The sequence below is a fragment of the Pleurodeles waltl genome, chromosome 6, assembly GCF_031143425.1.
Source record: "Pleurodeles waltl isolate 20211129_DDA chromosome 6, aPleWal1.hap1.20221129, whole genome shotgun sequence".
NCBI classification, from domain to species: Eukaryota; Metazoa; Chordata; class Amphibia; order Caudata; family Salamandridae; genus Pleurodeles; species Pleurodeles waltl.
Window position 1 is genome coordinate 1,651,021,722 of NC_090445.1, and position 19,679 is coordinate 1,651,041,400.

Below are 19,679 nucleotides of genomic sequence, written 5' to 3' on the forward strand. Positions count from 1 at the left end.
ACATATCACAGCATGCCTCTTACATATGGAATTACATGTAGTATTATAGCGTCCAGATTTTACGATCAAAAGAATATTAATTATTTCTACACTAATTATGATGTTACTTTTGCATATGTCCCCATAATAGGGCACCTGATTAAAATAGCTAGAGATTGGTATGCCAAATTAATGAGGGAATTCTTCGAACCAATGTCACCTTTTCACACAGCTCACGCACATAGAGAGAGCCTTACATGGGAAACATCCTGAACAACTAGGTCTAAAACACTACTTGCCTGAACCACTACTGCTAAACAACTAAAAAGTCTCTACAACTAAGTACTGAACAACTACTGTCTGAACAACTACTGTGTCTGAATAACAATTGCCTGAACAACTAATTTTAAGGTAAGGTTTTCCTTTTGGTTTTTATGGTTTATTAGTTGTTTAGAATATATATATATATTAGTTGTTCAGGCAATTGTTATTCAGACACAGTAGTTGTTCAGACAGTAGTTGTTCAGTACTTAGTTGTAGAGACTTTTTAGTTGTTTAGCAGTAGTGGTTTAGGCTATAGTTGTTTAGGACCTAGTTGTTCTGTCACATATTCACCTTACATGCTTGCTTTCACCAGTAGAAATTAATTTTTTAGACCGCACTGATGATAGGAGGAATGAGAAATTAGAGGGGGAATTACACAAAAGAACGTCTGTAGATAGTTATGCGTTTGCCGCAATAAAGACACAAGGGAAAATAGCTTTAGATACAATGCACGTAGGGAAATTTTGTATATATAGAGCTGAATCATATTATGACACAGTTTTTGTGGGAACGAGTGAATGCAAACACACGTATGCATTTAAACCTAAGTGGACGTTCATGCTGAATGGACAAGACCCAGTTATTCCTGGAATATATTATATTTGTGGACTCAACGCCTATTATCGTCTTCCTAAAGAATGGTATGGGAGATGTTATTTGGGAATAGTGTTCCCAAAGATTTACCAACTAGACGACTTAAAGAAATTTCCAAGGCTGTCTGAATCACATCATGTTCAGAAAAGAGAGACAGCTTCTGGTGTGGTAGGAGATATATTTGGAGCATTGATTCCTTCAGTGGGAGTCATATTGAATTAAATTAAAATACGAAAGTTGTCTACTATTGTGGATAACATGCTGACAAAGTTTTCAGGAGCTATAATCCTGATGGATGCTGAACTTGCTGCAGAAAGAGCTATGACTCTTCAAAATCGGCTTGCCTTAGACATTCTTTTAGCAAAGGATGGCGGCGTTTGCAAAATGCTTGGTACACGTCAATGTTGTACATATATACCAGACAGCAGTGGAAAAATTAGAACGATGCTTACAAATTTAACTAAAGAAGATATAGATTTAAAGGAATTGAAAGAACCCGGAGTTTGGGAGAAAGTTGGAAAAGGATTTGCTTCTGTGGGAAATTGGCTCAGCAACGTTTGGAACAGATTGTTACTAAAAATAGTAAAGGGAATATTAATAATATTAATTTGTCTATTAGGCTCTTGGGGAATATGGAAAGCTATCAAAATGTTAAAAGCAAGGAACAAAAGGAAGAGAGAAGAGAAAATAGAGAACAAAATGGTAAAAATATATAGAGAAAAATCAAAAGGGACTAAAAGGAAAAGGGAATTGACTGAAGTGCCAAATTACTATACAGAATTTTAATGGAATAAATTTTGTGGGTAGATTTGATGTGATGACATAATTAGTCATCACAGGAGGGATTGATGACGCAGAAAAAGAAGGTCCGACATATATTCATACATATTGTGTAATCAAAACATATAATGAAGTGTGATTTTAGTAAAGAAAATAATGTACGAGGGAAATTGTGCCCTCGGGGTAGTTCGCCATCATTGTAAACAAGCTTTATTAATCATGAAGTATTGAAAATGGAGTAATCCGTCATAATTGCGAATGTATGCCATGATTTCTTGTTTGAAAACTGTTTTGCTTAGCTTAAATTTAGTACAGGCTTTGGCCTAGTTGCCTGGTCTCAAATTCTAACTGCGTGGTTTTTCCTTGAACTAATGAAACATATATTCTTGCTTGAAGTTGTATTTTTCCAGTAGAGCTGACTGATACACTTATCTCCAAGGTTTCGTACTAGGCCGGTTTCATCCCCTTTGATACAAGATCAGTCTGCAGGTGCGGACAATGAAGGTACAGATAGTAAAATAATTGGCAAACCATGTAACAATTTGTGTTCCAAGGCTCCAAGGACAGTGTATGCATAAATGAGCACTAGTAAAAGACAATTTTGATTGGACAATTTGAAGCCAACCTATGAACCCTCCAATGGAAGACCCTGCAGAATTTGGAATGTTTCTTACTTAAACCCACTGGACAAAGAGAAGTCAGCCATTTTCCTCAATGCCAGTTTGAAGCCTGATGCCAGACTCCATTTTGGACGACACCCTGATGCCCTTTCTCTATCTGAGAGAAAGAGACTTTAAGAATTCTCACCCTAGAGACTTTAACTTTGATTTGCCCCGTCTTGCCCATGCAGTAACTTTGCCCCATTCTCCTTGCCGTTGCAAGGAAGCTTGCCCTTAACTTTGCCCCCTTGAAACTTGCCCCATGCTGATCAACTGGTACCTGAAGGACGAAGACTTTTCTTGAATGCTGATTGTATTTGGTAAATATGAAAGGATAAATGTATTATGCATTGTGTTTTTCCTTTTAGGTACCAACTGCTATTTTGATAGGGTCCTAGCTAGAAGTTTTCCAAATTTGTGTTGACTAAATTCGTTTTGCATGAAGCCCCACATGCCAATGCTAATTAGAGGTTAGTCGAGGTATTCATTCAATGTACCATGCTAAATTGAAATCTTGTTATGCTGACCAATGTATGAAATTAGTCAAATACAGTTAGTCATATTAGTGATTTGCATAGCTATAACTGAGTGTACCATCATCCAGATTTTGCGTAGATTGTGTTTCTTCCGCCGTTATGGACAGCTTGCAATGTTCATATACATATATCATTTGGTTTTGAGACTTATATACATCGTGTTAGCTTTGTTAATATAGGGAAATAAATTCACTAACTTTTAATAAACTGGTGTGGTTATTCATGACTGAAAGGTCATGGTGCGCCGAAATACCAACTGTTATTGATTTCTGATGTGCTATATTGATCTATTAATTGAGTATTGATTACCGATTACAATAGTTATTGATTATTGATCTGAGTGACTCGGCTATTTTAGGATGAGGAGAGCCCGACTCGGTTAAAAGATTCACCGACCTCCAACGTGTCCAGGTACAGGTAATTTACAAGGGCTGGACGCGTTATCACAATTGAGATAATCCCTTAGCCGACCCATTAGGTGAAAAGTATATAGTTATGCCCCAATCTGGTTTGCTGTTTTTTGTTTGCTAAGGAAGCAATAGTTAATGATGAAAAGGCTACACGCTGGACCAATGTTCATTGGAAGTTGAAAAATGCTTCTAATAGATAGAGAGGGATAGTCTGTAAAAAGTTTGGCAGGACTGACTTTTCATTTCAGTGGAATTTTGCTTTAAGAAATGTTCATTTTAGACATAATTTTCACAATCACTGTCGGGCTGAAAGGATTTGGCACTTTTTAAAATGACCCTGCCAGTAGAAAACAATAAAAAAGTTTCTATTTTTGGGGGTTTATTGGGCTTCTGAAAAGTCCACTGATTTACAAACATGTTTCACACCCTTTGGTAACAGCATCCTGGACATCCTTCCTCTCATGTTGTTCCGGTAGCACTATAAGGTACAGTTCAATACGCCCACACCGACTTCCTTCCAGCATTTCTCCATTGTCCACCTTGACATATAACTGCAAACCTTCCTTGACTGTTCTACTCTATCTTTCCACCAGTCCATTGGGTAATGTACTGATGCTCGAATCTGCTCAGCCCCATTCACATTTAAAACAAAATGTTTCACTTGGCAAACAAACAGCGTTGCATGTCTTTATGATCTCAGGTATTCCCTCTCTCTCCCACACTTCCACAAGGAACTTAATTACATCTTTGGTGGTTACTTGGTTAGGGAATTTAAGTTCTGACCGTATAGAATGATAGTCCACAATACCACATATCTGGGACACGTTCATAACACATTGTATGGCCCTAAAATGGCCTACCTAATCTTTTTCCAAGGGGCATCCATTTTATCAGTTTCCCCAGATGGTTGGACTTGGTACACACTCTCTTATGCGTCTCTCCACTTCTTGGTCCAGTATTGCCCACCAAACCTTATCTCTCACCCTACTCTTTGTAGCACTCATCCTAATGTGGACTTCATGTGCCTATTTCGAAATGCGACCTTTGAAAATCTCAGACACTAGCAACAGCTCACCTCTTAACAACATGTACCCAACCATGTGCTTATATTACAGCAACGTTCAGCAAAATCAGAAGCCACACTTTTCCTGGGCCATCCCTGTGACATTTGCTTTTATCATTTCTTGAAACACCACATTTTTTCTCACTGCTCTCACCCAATCTTCATGTGAGATGCATCCTTCAGTAACCTCGTTCATGCAAGCCACCAACCCTTTTTCTTCACTCGAGTTACTCCCTCAGCATTCCGTAGCAGGCAACCACAACAGACAGTCCGCCAAAACATTTGTCTTGCCTGGCACGTACTCCATCCTGTAATTATAATCCACCATTCTCATCACCCAGCGAGATATTTTGGCAGAGGCTCTACTGGCACCCATCATGGTAAAAACCTCAACAAAGGGATGATGTTGTGTGTGAATAACAAATTCAGTACTCCATTCAAATCTACTTAAATGGTTTGCACACAACATGCTTGTGCCTCCCTCTCAAAGGTGGAATAAGCTACTTCTACAGCCCTCAAAGATCTGGATGCGTAAGCTGTTGTAACTTCTTTTCAGTCCTTGTATGGCACCCAAGCCTACATTGCTAGCATGTACACTGATATTAATGTTGTCATGCATGTCAAATGGCTTCCAAGAAGGAGCGGTTGCTAAGCTCTTCTTCAACTGATCAAATTCACTTTCACTCACAACATTCAAATTTAGTGTTTTTCAACATCAATTTTCTCATGCACTTAAAGTAAGAGTACTAATTTGCTACTCCAAAAAAAGATTCTAGCTGGTACCCCCGCTGGAGGGATAGAGCTTCTTCAATGACCTTTAATAATTTGATTTTGGGTGACACACCATTTTCATCTAACCAATGCCCTAGATATTCTACTTCTTCCATTTCAATCTTACACTTGTCCAATCCGATATTTAAACCACTCTTTCTTAGAATACTCTACACAGTGTTCAAAACCTTGACTTATACCTCTTTTCCCCCCTCCCCCACAGAATACTAGGATGTCATCCTGAAAGTACGTTACATTTGTTACCCACAGAAAAGTTGATGCATTGCTCTTTGGAAAGCAGCCAAAGCCGAAGCAAAAGGCATATGCACAAATCAATATGCTCCTTCAGGGGTAATGAAGGATGGCAATGGCCTGGATTCCTGATACAAAGATATTTGAGGATATGCTGCTGACAAATGCAGAGAGGGTAGAGGATTTCTACCCACTTAAATTGCTACATTCAAGTACTGGAGATCCACAGGTATTCTGCAGTCTCCATTACCCTTCTGGGCTACAACAGGAGCTAACCATCCTCATTCCTCAGGTTCCTCTATGATGTTTTATCACACAACCTCTGTAATTTCTTTCTCAAAGGTCCTCTCATTACAGAAGGCACAAACATCCTTTATGCAGTTTAGAAGTCATCCCATCCTTCAACACAATTTTATGTGAAAATCCTTTGAGAAAACCTAAATCTTTCTCAAAGACGGCTGGAAATCTGGTTTCCCAATTATCATCATCATTCATTCATTTGTCTCTGCTCCCAAAGCGTGGTTTGGATTATTAGGATCCAAATGTATCAATCCTTAGCAATGTATACTTCAGATGATATCTTTATGCTCAGGGACAGTAATAATTCTTCAAAATATCCCAACAAATAAATTGTCTTGTTGCCATAAGCGTCTGACCTAATGCCAGGTGGACTCAGAGCACGGTTAGGGAATTTAGCAAGACACTCCTCTCATTAAAGTGTAGTGAGTGAGAACCAGCAATAACCTGTACTTTTATCATTGGAAGTCCCACTTTCACTAATTTGTAACAAAAACTCTTAGCTAGTAGTGCTTTCATCACCAATGGAAGCGATAAAATCCCTTGATTGTCCCTTGTACATCTGCATCAATAGTTGCCATTTCTTTAAACCCTTCATCTGTGTTTTCTGCTCTCTTTACATTCTCAATTGATTTCTGCAAAATAGAAGCCTCAGCATTCAATTCTTTTTCAGCATTTTCTTGTTGATTCGTTTTTTCACCAACTGATCTCACATCTTGTATTAAAACCTCTTACAGTTCCAAGTAGATGCCAATTGTTTTAAAGCAGCCATGAAATTCACTGACTCGCCTGCTTGTTGGCTTCTTTTAAGAAGCTTAAGCCTTTGATTCCACTACTTCATTCCGCTTCTTGTGTAATTGATGTCCATTTTTTGCATAAGCACCCCATAGCCAGTGTAGTTTGGTTCTTCACTATCCACTCCAAAAAGTGGTGGATGATATTTGAGAACTCATCGTCTCTAGGTTCCCAAATGATGCTTGAGCATTGCCAACTTACGTGAAGCAGTATATATGTCTCCATATGTCTACCTAGGCTTCAAAACCTTCCTTCCAATCCTTCCACTTTGTTACAAATTCACCAGGCGTGTTTAGGAAAGGTAATGGTGCAATCATACCTTCCATGCTGGCTATCAAGACAGAAAATGTATGTTAAAACTTTATTTAACAGTTTATGACTTATTTTTCCTCTCTACACACAAAGTTCTTTGCTTCAGATGTAATTATATCCTTCTGTTTTAAAATTAATGATGATCCTCGGAGGAGAACTTCACACCACCATCAATGCATGAGAAAACAACTTTACAATGCCACTGCACGTTGAATTACTAATGCATAGCTGTAGTACGCCTTGCTTGGTAACCATAAATACAGCCCAGATCATTCACGATCACATGCAGGGTTGCATTGCTTATCCAGGCAACCAGAAAACAGCCATGTGATGACTTCCGTACAGTCAATGCACAGGTGGTCATGTGCAGGCCCCTAATGGTAATCTCGGCCTGAGCAACTAAAACATCGGATCTTCCCCAATACCTACAGTCAAGAAGTTAAGGGCTCAGGGATTGGCTTGATGAATTGGAACATTGACATCTACCTGCCTGGAACAGAAGTCAATACTTCAGTCTTCTGCAGCCAAAGTTGTTGGCCCCTGAAAATACAGATGGTTTCCTCTTGAAGCAGAGAGGACATTACACTCCTCGTTGGGGTTACTCGTCATCAATGAAATGTCCACTAAGGAAAAATCATTCATACCGCCAACAAGTAGGTGAGATGGTTTATTAGTGTAACTTCATCAGGAAGGAGCTGCCAGCCAACTGACATTAGCATCCTCTTACACTTCCAACATTCTAGAAAGAGTGAGAATGTCAGTACAGCATTCTCTACAACTGAAGCAGGATGTACCAAAATCAAAGGAAGAAGCCCAGACAACCGCTGCAGCAGCTTCTGAAGAGGGTGAACTGCGGGAGAAAGAGCCACTTTTAGGTTTCACCTGAGATAACAAATGTGTTGTAGATTCCAAGACGTTTTATTTACATAGAACATACAATTGGCTCAGAGCCCGCCCATTACTTACTATTTGTTGGCTTCATCATCACTCTTATTTGATGAGTGGTCAGCGCTAGCTGGTCTCACTTTCTATTCATTTGCTCTACCTTCCATGAAGCATGGAACGAGTACTGATTGCTTTTGTTATTAGTGTCCTTCCGCTGCTCGCGCTGGGATTGAGGTGACACCCAAAACCATCCCCTCCCACACACCTTCCACCCATTGTTGGTTGCTATGTCCCACCCGCACTCCTCCTGTTTCAAAAAACGCAAGAGCTATTTGGCTCCATCAATGTGTGTTTAATCATTTTTTTTTTACTTTCAGCAGTGTTGCTGTGCAACATGGTTAAAAAAACTAAAACTGACACAGCTAACTAATCTTGTATACACAAAGCCTATTGGCTTTGCAAGTGCTTGTTTCCTAACTTTTAGCTATGAAATACCTGCTGCTCCCATTGTGCTCCATATTTTTTGATGGGGGCAGTAATAGCCTTATTGCATATGCCTTCAGAGCAATGCCAGCTCTTAATATCCCACTTTGATTATGGGCCTTCACAACCACCTAAGGCCCATTATTCCAGGGCAGGGTAATTAATAGCTGGTTTCGCTTGCGGGTGCAGGCAATAATGCTTAAGTGTTATATTACAGTCCTATGACAAGCGCTCAAGTCGACATAGCCTCTGGCTAAAACTCGCTCCTCCATTTGTTATTCACTTTCATTGACAGCGTCACAGAAATACAACTACGTACTGACTTGTGGCCATTACCTATGTATTAGTAAATGTCACCAAGAATGTAAAACTAGAGGTCGGGTGAGGGCTGAGTCAGGTGCTGCATGGGCAGGATGAGATGTGGGAACGTATTGGCAAATGGTGCTTTTCTATGTACATTAGCAATCTATCTAATTTAACATTTATAAAGAGGCAACATTCGACCTTCGGGGAAGGTCTCTTGTAGTTCTAGGATTAGATTTGTATGGGAATACAAGCCTGCATGCTGTGTATGCTAAAGGTTTATCAAACAGACGTCTTTAGTTTCCTCTGACACAACAATAGATTTTTGTCCATTTTAAGCTGGAGTTCCACCAAAAATGATCTTTCACAGCTCTACTCAATCTAAGGGGCATATTTATACTCTGTTTGCGCCGGAATTGCGTCGTTTTTTTTTTGACGCAATTCCGACGCAAAACTAACTCCATATTTATACTTTGGCGTTAGACGCGTCTAGCGCCAAAGTCCATGGAGTTTGCGTCATTTTTTAGCGTGGACACCTACTTTGCGTTAATGATATGCAAGGTAGGCGTTCCCATCTAAAAAATTGACTCCGAGGCATGTGCGCCGTATTTACACTCCCGAGCAAAATTCACGCCCGGGAGTGGGCGGGTCAAAAAAAATGACGTATGGCCGCTTTTGTGCCATTTTTTAGCGCCTGGACAAGGCAGGCGTTAAGGGACCTGTGGGCTCGGAAGGAGCCCAGAGGTGCCCTCCCATGCCCCCAGGGACACCCCCTGTCACCCTTGCCCACCCCAGGAGGACACCCAAGGCTGGAGGGACCCATCCCAGGGACATTAAGGTAAGTTCCGGTAGGTACTTTTTTTTTTTTTTTTTTGTGGCATAGGGGGGCCTAATTTGTGCCCCCCTACATGCCACTATGCCCAATGACCATGCCCAGGGGACAGAAGTCCCCTGGGCATGGCCATTGGGCAAGGGGGCATGACTCCTGTCTTTGCTAAGACAGGAGTCATTTCTATGGGGGTTGGGAGTCGGAAAAAATGGCGCAAATCGGGTTGAGGCGAAAAATTTGCCCCATTTTTTGGCGCCCAAGCTCCATATCCCCCTACGCCGGTGCTGCCTGGTGTACGTCGTTTTTTTCCACGCACACCAGGCAGCGCCGGCGGCTAACGCCGGCTAACGTCATTGATTAAATACGGCGCCCGCATGGTGCTTCAGAATGGCGTTAGCCGGCGCTAGTTTTTTTGACGCAAAACTGCGTTAGCACAGTTTTGCGTCAAAAAATATAAATATGGCCCTAAATGTAGGAAGTGAGAAAAGTGTCATGGTATTGAAGTGAAGATTGATTTTTGAAGAAGTGTGGTGAACAACATTTGCAAAAAGCTTGGGAAATTTAGATAGAACATCTGGAGCATGAAATGTGGTTTGAATAAAAATAATTTCATGTAGTGGGAGAGAGTGCGGTATTTAATCCTAACAGCAACACTTTCAAAGTTCTTGAAGCCAAAACAGACATAAGTTACTGCATTTTGGACATGTTTAGTGTAAGAATGCCTAAGCAGGAAGACCTGCATAAATAAGGTTGCAATCATCCATTCCAGAGTGGAGAATGACATTGACTTCCATGGCCATAAGTGACACATTTAAGAACAGCAAAATGTGCCAGAAAAATGTTACATTAAAAACACAAACTTTTTCACAGTCAATATCTGTGAGATTTGGGAAAGAGCTGCATCCAAAGTCCTAACTTTTCATGGATGACACAGTGCCCATAGACTGTGGCCAAAAGGCTGTCTGAGTAGCTCGCTAAACACTTTGGTCCTCATTCATGGAGATTTGGTGTAGGGCAGGGTTCTGCAAAGTCGGTCCTGGAGAGCCGGATCCATGCCAGGTTTTTAGCATATCCGCATTTAGAAAAAATATGTTTCAGAAATCTAAATTTTTCTAAATGTGGATATGCTAAAAACCTGGCATGGACCCGGCTCTCCGGGACCGACTTTGCAGAACACTGGTGTAGGGCAACACAACAAATCAAAATGTAACGGAAGGAATGCACTGTATTCATGCATTACGGTGCGTTCTTTTTTTTTCCCCCTGCGCTGGCGCCATTTCAGCAGCCTAGCGCCAATGCAAGCACCCTTGCACCGTGGTGCAAGGGAGCCTGTGTTGTCATCAGGATTGTTTTTGTGCAGAAAGGGGCACCTTCCTGCACATAAACAATCCTGACAGGCGTTTTCCTCTTTTTATGTGTGCTGCACACATGGGAAGAGGAAAAAAACTAGGAGAAATAAAATCACATCTCCTCGTTACACCTCAACCTTGGGAAGTATAAGGCTTTGGCACATCCCCAGGTTTACATGGTTTTGTAAATCTAGGGAAGCATCAAAATCCATGGGTGTTGCGAGGGAACACCCACCGCAATGCCCATAGAATATCTCCTGAATGCAGAGTAAGGCAACCCAATGATTTGCGCTGCTTTGCCTTACTCCATAGTTATGAGGCCATTCAAAGACAAGCAAAGTGGCTAGGTCTCGTAGATATGATTTTGTAGTTTGCGCCGCTGGAGCATCACAAAAAGTTCATAAATAAGCCTCTTTCTCCACAAGGATTCAGTTTTAGATGGATTCATGTTAAAGGCGTTGGTAGTTTTCCACTAGTATGCTAACTCCAGAGTTGAGCTCAGAATTGTAACCCTAGATAAGCTACACATTGATGTTCAACAGCAGACTAAAATCACCACCATACAAGCACAGGGAAAGATTTAGCCCCATATTTATGGATTTTGACGCAAGACTGCGTTAGCGCAGTCTTGCATCAAAATCCATATCACCTGCTAGTACCATACCAAAGCGCCAGCGGGGTGCCATATTTATGAAATGGTGCACGGTGGTGCAAAGGACAGGCTTGCGTCTAAGAAAAAGACACTAGCGCGGTGGATGGTGGTAGGGGAGAAGGCACTTGTGGGACAGAAATGACGCTAGGCAGGTTAGCGGCAAGAAATATGCCACTAACCAGCCTAGCGTCATTTTCTGACGCTAGCACCCAACAATGACTTCTGTCTTAGTAAAGACAGGAGTCATGCCCACCACCCCAATGGATACCCTGGGGACCAGTGTCCCCTGGGCAAGGCCATAATACCCAGTGCTAGACTGGGGGGCCCATGTAAGGGGCTCCCAATGGCACAAAACAAAATGAATACAAAAATAAAATACTTACCTGTACTTACCCTGGAGGGGATCCCCTATCCTATGGTGTCCCTCTGGTGTGGGTAGGGTGTTCCTGGAGCAGAGGTTGGGCATCTGTGGGCCCATTCCATGGTGTTTAGCCATGGAAATAGGTCCACTGGTCCCCTAACGCCTTTTCAGACCCAGGCATTAAATAATGGCGCTAAGCAGGCTTAGCACCATGATTTGGGTCCGACTATTCCGTGCGCATCATTTTTGTGCCAGAGTATAAATAAGGCACTGGGGGTTAGCGTGATATTGTGGTTGGGAAATCCTAACTTGCATCTAATTAGCACAAGATAGTTTGCCGCATCCACAATATGGCACTATCCCCTAGATTTTGAAACTAGACTGGTCTAGCGTCAAAATATAAATATGAAGTTAACTTTGCGCCGCTTTAGCATAAAAATAAATAACACTAAAACGGCGCAAACCAAGTATAACTATGCCCCTTAATCCTTGCAACAAATGATCAAGAGGAGCTGAACTACAAATGTCATGAGTGAGGAAGATGGCATCCATCAATGGGCTGACCTGCACATCTCCAGTTCTGAAGAAACATCCTCCAGATCATTCGGTATTACTTATTTTCTTAGCCTGTGCTTTTCTTTATATTTTTTTTTATTCTTTTTTTTTCTTGATGCACTTTCACAGACATCACTAAGCTAAGCAATGGAAAGAATGCCCTTCAACTAGATGCTTCTCTTCTTGTCTCTGAGTGTTTCCTTCTACCACTGAATAAATTATAATAATTATGATAATCAAAATTGTCTACTTCTTAATATTGATCTTTCAGGGTCCCTTATCACTACTGCCATCTAATATTCATGAGCCATAGTTGACCAATCAAGCTGGGTACTTTCTGCGCCCGATACACAAAGCCATTTGCACCTGTAGGTCTGAAGTGTATGTGCAAATGTGTCAGTTCATGAGAGCACGGTGTTCACAAGTGGTTATTGGATTTTTTTGGCATACAACCGTATTTCAGTGGTGGTAATGATGTTCACTGTAGCAGTGGGTCATGGCTTGTGCTACATTGGCTGTATCTCATTTTCTCAAAGTTCAAGGACAGTCACACCACGGTTCCACCGTACTCCTTGTTAACTCTTTCAGAGTGCTTAAATGTATTATAAGGTGCAAACAAGTGGCCATTTTGTCATGTGCAGCCAACTAAATGCCTGACTGTGTTAGTGCAGCACTTTCAATCACTCCACAGAAGTCCTCCACCATTGGAAAAAGTGAAATTTCGTTAGGTAAGGAAAATCATAGCTAACATTTGTCATGCAACAAATACCACAGTTATACATATACATTATCAGGTCTTGTCTTGTAGACAGCTCATGCGCATGCCCCGTCTGTTGGGAGACATATTCTAGGCTTACCATGAACATACAGGAGCTTGGAACACACTCATTGTTTACCATAGGTTGGCTTTCCTTTCACTCTCATTTGCCTGGTTAATATTTGTGTCCTGGCTTATTAATTTGATGTTTTTTTTCCGCCCATGGAGCATAACCTGTTTACCATCTGTTTTGATTGGCTGGCTCATATGCTTCCACTGCTTGCTTTTTCAAGAATATTTATTTCTTCTGGGATAAGCAGTTGATGAGAGTGCACACATTTCCCAGTTATCTCACTGGTGTATTTCTCTCCCTCTGCACTGCGTTTTGCTCTGTCACACATGTGCTCCTCCCTTGCTATGCAGAATGGCTAAAAAGCATTGTCAAAGCCAATAGGTCCCTAAAGTGAGACTAATTGGTTTTGCAAATGCTTGTTGTCCAAGTCATATTCCATTACATGAGTTTAAAGAAATAGAATTCATACCCTGTCCCTTCTCAGGCTTGAAAGCAATAAATGTCACTGATTTACGTTTGATATTGCCTTTAGCGATGTAACCAATGTGTAAATTAAAATGTACATTTACACTATTCCATCCTAGAAATTATTGACTCATTATATGGTAGTTTAGAGTGTTTAGACCAAAACACTGCCCCATCTTTCATCCGAGATATAAATACCTACGGGTTGTAGGGCGGCTTGTGGGAAATTGTTGGTGTACTGTACATAGTGTCAACATTCATGCCCTATGTTGTCCAATGGAAAGCTGGGAAATGGTCCCCACTTTGACTTCTTTTCCCCAAAGGTGTTTTTAACACAACAAAGCTGGGATGACTGTTTATGTCTGGCCGTACAGCACAGTTGTCTGTTGACCTATTGTTAGTAGTGTTGTAAAACATACATAGCGTGGGCTTTGGCTCCACGCATAGGACCATATCGCTTTCATCTTATGCTATTGGATGGTTGGTGTGGCATTCCCCTCCTATTGAGCATTTGATTTGGAAACCACGAGGGACTATTTTATTCCACACAATTACACTGAATTATCACACATTAAGGCCCTCATTCTGACCCTGGCGGTTCCCTACCGCCAGGGCCAACGGGGGCGGGAGCACCGCCGACAGGCCGGCGGTGCTCCCTTGGTCATTCTGACCGCAGCGCTTTGGCCGCGGTCAGAACGGGAAAACCGGCGGTCTCCCGCCGGTTTTCCCCTGACCCTTAGAATCCTCCAAGGCGGCGCAGCTCGCTGCGCCGCCGAGGGGATTCTGACCCCCCCTACCGCCATCCTGTTCATGGCGGGAAAGCCGCCATGAACAGGATGGCGGTAGGGGGGGGTCGCGGGGCCCCTGGGGGCCCCTGCCGTGCCCATGCCCATGGCATGGGCACGGCAGGGGCCCCCTAACAGGGCCCAACTAGGCTTTTCAGTGTCTGCGATGCAGACACTGAAAAGCGCGACGGGTGCTGCTGCACCCGTCGCACGCCTTCCACTCCGCCGGCTCGATTCCGAGCCGGCTTCCTTGTGGAAGGCGCTTTCCCGCTGGGCCGGCGGGCGATCTGAATCAGATCGCCCGCCGGCCCAGCGGGAAAGTCAGAATACCCCTCGCGGTCAATTGACCGCGGGGCGGTATTCAGGCGGATTCCGACGGGCGGGCGGCAACCGCCGCCCGCCTAGGTCGGAATGACCACCTAAGTGATTTATCTCATAGATACAGCCTATTCAGAAAGTGATTATTTGTTCTGTTGTTTTTTCAGTGTGGCAGGTTGTTTTTAGTGTTTTCATCAGGACTCATAATACAAGAAAGACCTATTGGTTTTGCTAATGCATGTTTAAAATAGCAACCGCTGCACTCTTTGGGTCCTATGTGTTGAAATTGGTTAGTGCGTTATATACAACCAAGCCCTCATGCACCCAATTCAGTATGTTCTTAACTAACTAGCAGTATTTAATGATTTCAAAGCAGGTGTGCCCAGCATAGCCCAGGAAGCAGGATCCATGGCAGACTTTCAGGATAGCCTCTTGATATAAATGTAAATAGAGGCAATGTAAAGGTAGTTCTTTTACCTAGTCAACAGTTAATCTTAAAATGTGCCAAGAATCCAGCCCTCCCGGATGGGAAACAGCCTTTACAATGCAGCCGTTATCAGGCAATATCTTTACCATGCATCCATTACAACAAAAATGTAAATATTTCACAGGTAACCCACCATATACCCTAAATAAATTATATATATATATGTGTGTATATATATATATATATATATATATATATATATATATTACCTACTGGCGAGTTCTTTTTTGTAATTTGGTGTAAATCCTTTAAGTACTTTTGGAAATAATAAAGCAAAAATAATATAGATATCTAGGGATGCAGATCCTCTGTGTATCCAACAGATCTCATGATGAGATCTGATTAGATGCCAATACTTCCATCAGGACGTTTTGACAGCCATTTTGGGACTCAGACTCAGCCAAGCCCCCCAAAAAAAGTTAAAAATAAAGAAAAGGGGGCAGAGTAGGTATACCCTGACCCCGTAGACCTGGTGTTGGGGACACTCTGAGACCCCCCTGCCCACCCGCCTTCCCCTCGGGCCAAAAAGCATTTTCTTTTTAAATTTTCATGGCAAAAATCGCAGAGGATCTGCAAATCTGTGCGAGAATTAAAAGATACAAGGGGAATCTCTCGCAATTGTTTGTATTTCAGCCACCAAGTGGGACAGGTCCTGGGGACATATTTCAATAAAAATTATAGAGAGGGGACGTATGGTAATTTAATACTACAGGGTCGAGGAGTCCTGACAATAGTGCCCATCACCAGCAGGGTATGCACTTTCACCCACAGCCTCGAACCTTGTTCTTGTTCTGGTGGTTCTAAATATTCACTCTTTCAAGTGATTGCATGCAAGGCTATGCCTTTTTGAAGAACCACATAAATAGTATTAATTGTCTGTGCAAAGATTGTGAGCAGTTTGAAGAAAGAAAACAGGTCCCAATCGCTGCAGGGCCTACTTAGGCTTTCAACATTTTAAAACAGGTGAAATCGGGAGCAGTCATATACTAGAGGTTCTGTGACAGATTTTGAAAAGTAGATGACACTCGCTCATCTTAGGGTTCCCATGTTCTGCAGAGAGTGTGTACTCTTTCCAGGAGGGTGCATGTGCTACAGAGAGTGCACACTCACTTGGGGGAGCTTGTATATGCTCCGCAGAGAGTGCATGCACCCTGGGACGATGCACTTGTTTTTTGGAGATGGTGCATGCATACATTTGCTCGAACAAGCATGCCTCCTCCGAAGGGTGGCAGTGTGCGCAATCTGGGGGCGAGGGCATGTCCTTTTTGGTTGGTGAAGAGTTTATGGGCTGTAGTGAAGATGCATGTTGCCACTATTAACATCCCTCCTCCTGTGTCTGAACCTATTAAATTACACGAAGTATCTCTCCCCTCCATTTGGACCATAGGCCACACAAGTTCAGGTTGTTGTGTGCTGCCTTTGTTGTGTGGCTACGTAAAAGCCACAATATCCGGAGATGTACCACTCTGGCAAAAGTGTGCGTTGTGAGAAGCATGCTCATGATGGGTGTGTGAGATTCTGAGAGGACCTCCAAACTTGTTACCTAAACCAAATTCTGCACAAATGCATGCTTGTGTCATAAAGGAGAGAAACATGGTTAGAATTGTGCACTTTTTGGTTAAATACACATCCCCACTTAATCTGAACTTGCATATGATGTGACACTGTGTAGCATGATACCAAACCAGATGCCCTACACTCCAGCTCTAACCAAAGATGTTCTTGTCATCATCAACTCTCAGTGCCATGTGTATGTAGACAACTCCCCCATCATCCAAACCATTTCTCTCAAACATCACCTCGAAACAAACAACTTGAAATAAAGCAGAAATTCACTGGAAAAAACAAAGGTTACAAGGACGTTACAGTGAGGAATTAGCATTTAAAAATTCTTAGAAATTCACTAATAACCAAAGGTTACACAGAGGTTATAGGTAGGATCATAATTTACACACACAAAACCAAATCAGTAGTTATCTCAAGAACCTACGCCCTAAGGTAGCTATAACTCACACCCTCACCAACAGTCCACATATTACATCAGTAATTGAATCTTCCACAACATCATTGATAATATCATTGCAACATTTGCAGTAAATTATGCATCTGAAAACTGTGCATGGCGGGGACGCGAGTTATAGTTACGTTAGGGCACGAGTTAGAGTTTTTGAGAAAACTATAGTTATAGCTGCTGAATTTCAATGATTTTGTGTGTGTAAATTCTGATCCTAGTTATAATATCCCTGTAGCTTTTGGCTATATATATATATATATATATATATATATATATATATATATATATATATACATATATATATATATATATATATATATGCACTGAAAAAAACAAAGATTACAGGGATGCTATGGTTAGGTACCTAACTATTACGTCCCTGCAACCTGCGTTTTTTGCTGTGAATATGAATATATCTAAACTGTAAGTGATATGTACATTTGTTAAGCAGGAATACAGAGTATGTATATTTTTTTTAAAACATAGTTATATATGTTTGTACAAAGATGTACACATATCTAGATATTGAAAAAAGAAACGAAGGGTAGAGCACTCCACCAAGGATTGTATATGAATTATTTATTAAATGACTGTAAACAAAAGAACAACGTGTTTCGACCAACACGGTCTTTGTCGAGTTCTGAAATCCTACAATCCATTTTCATCTTATTTATAGCTAATCACCTTCTGACCAAAATAATGCATGTTGGGACTGATAGTCCAATTAAACAAAAAGCAGGGTATCTTAACATAACTCATTACATCCTTTTCAATACTCACACTGGTGATTACCTTTATACTTGCAAAATGTATTTTTGCCAAATATTTTTGCAAAATGTTTTTATATAAAGACAAATCATTACACATACTGATACGATGGGTCTTCCTGGCGGTGATATCAATGATTTATGAATCTTTGGTAAAAAATAAATTGTCGGTAAGGTTGGATTTTCTTTTTTCAAATAAATATATTCCTCCCGATTAAGTAGTAGTTGTTGGTGTCATTCATCCAGCTTAGAATGTAAATGTGTCATCATACTCTTTAAAGGATTTTTTGACAATTTTTTATAATTATGTTGAAGACCCATCGTATCAGCATGTGATTCATTATTTGAAAGAGTTTTGGATTATGTTGACATTTATTTAGCTCCTATGGTTAGAACATTGAGCTCATATTTTAAGGACTCTGGAGATTTACTTAGAATTTTGTTGGACTTGGATTGGCATGAAGACTACTTATTGGTTACAATAGATGCAGTTTCCCTTTATACTTCTATTAATCATGAAGTGGGATTAAAGGCATGTGAATATTTTTTAAAACAACGTAACATCTCAGAGTTAGAACACTCTAATATGTTGTTAGCCATGATTGACATGTGTTTAAAGAACAATATCTTCATGTTTAATCATGAGATTTTTCATCAAATTGTGCGGCACTGCTATGGGCATTTCTCTCTCCCCAAATTATGCCAACTTGGTGATGGGTTGGTGGGAAAGAGAAATAGCATGGGAAAAAGCCAATGATCAATTTGTTGAAAAAGTGTTACTTTGGGTCCACTTTATTGATGATCTTTTTGTCATATGGAATGGTTCTAAAGATGAATGTTTGCAATATTTTACTATTCTAAACAATAATCAGGTAGGTCTTAAATTTAAATGTGAAACAAGCAAAACATTGATTAATTTTCTGGATATTACCATCTATATAGAGAACAATAAAATTGAAACAACAGTATATCGGAAAGAAACTGCATGCAACAGTGTGTTGCATGGACACAGTTTCCATCCTAAATCTTTGATCAGGAGTATACCTACGGGTGAATTTATTAGAATGAGAAGAATTTGTTCTAATGACAAGGAATTATCCCTGAAATGTGTAGAAACATATGAAAGATTTAGAAATCGAGGGTACAATGAGAATATGCTAAAGAAAAATTTGATTTTGATTAAATCGAAAAAACGAGAGGAAACTTTATTCAAGAAAAAAAAAAAAAAATAGGTGATCCAGTTAGAATGACGATGAGATATACTAAAGAAAGTGGATGTATTAGGAATATAGTTGAAAAACATTGGAAAATAATTGAGAAGGATTTAGATTTGGGGCCCTTGGTAGGACCCAATCCTCAGTTCTCATATAGGAAAGCACCGAGTATTAGAGACATGGTGGTTAAAAGTCATTTCACCTCAAGGAAAGATTACAATTGGCTGGAAGAAGAACAAAAGGGTTTTTCTAAGTGTAATAGTTGTAAAGCATGCAAAATAGGCAAGTCTTTGAAAAAGATAACATTTACAAATGGACAGTTGATGGCAATTAAACATAAAATCACTTGTAATACTAAATTTGTAATCTATATTATAGAATGCCACTGTGGTCTTAAATATATTGGGAGCACAATCTGTATGCTGAAGAAAAGAATACTTGAACATATTAGAGCGATAACCCATAAAGATATCACATATGCAACTGCTAAACATGTACAGACACATATATCAAATGATTGGAGAAGTTTAAGATACTATGGGATAGATCACATTCCAGACCATGAAAGAGGTGGCAACCGAATTAAAAGGTTGCGTCAATTGGAGCCTAG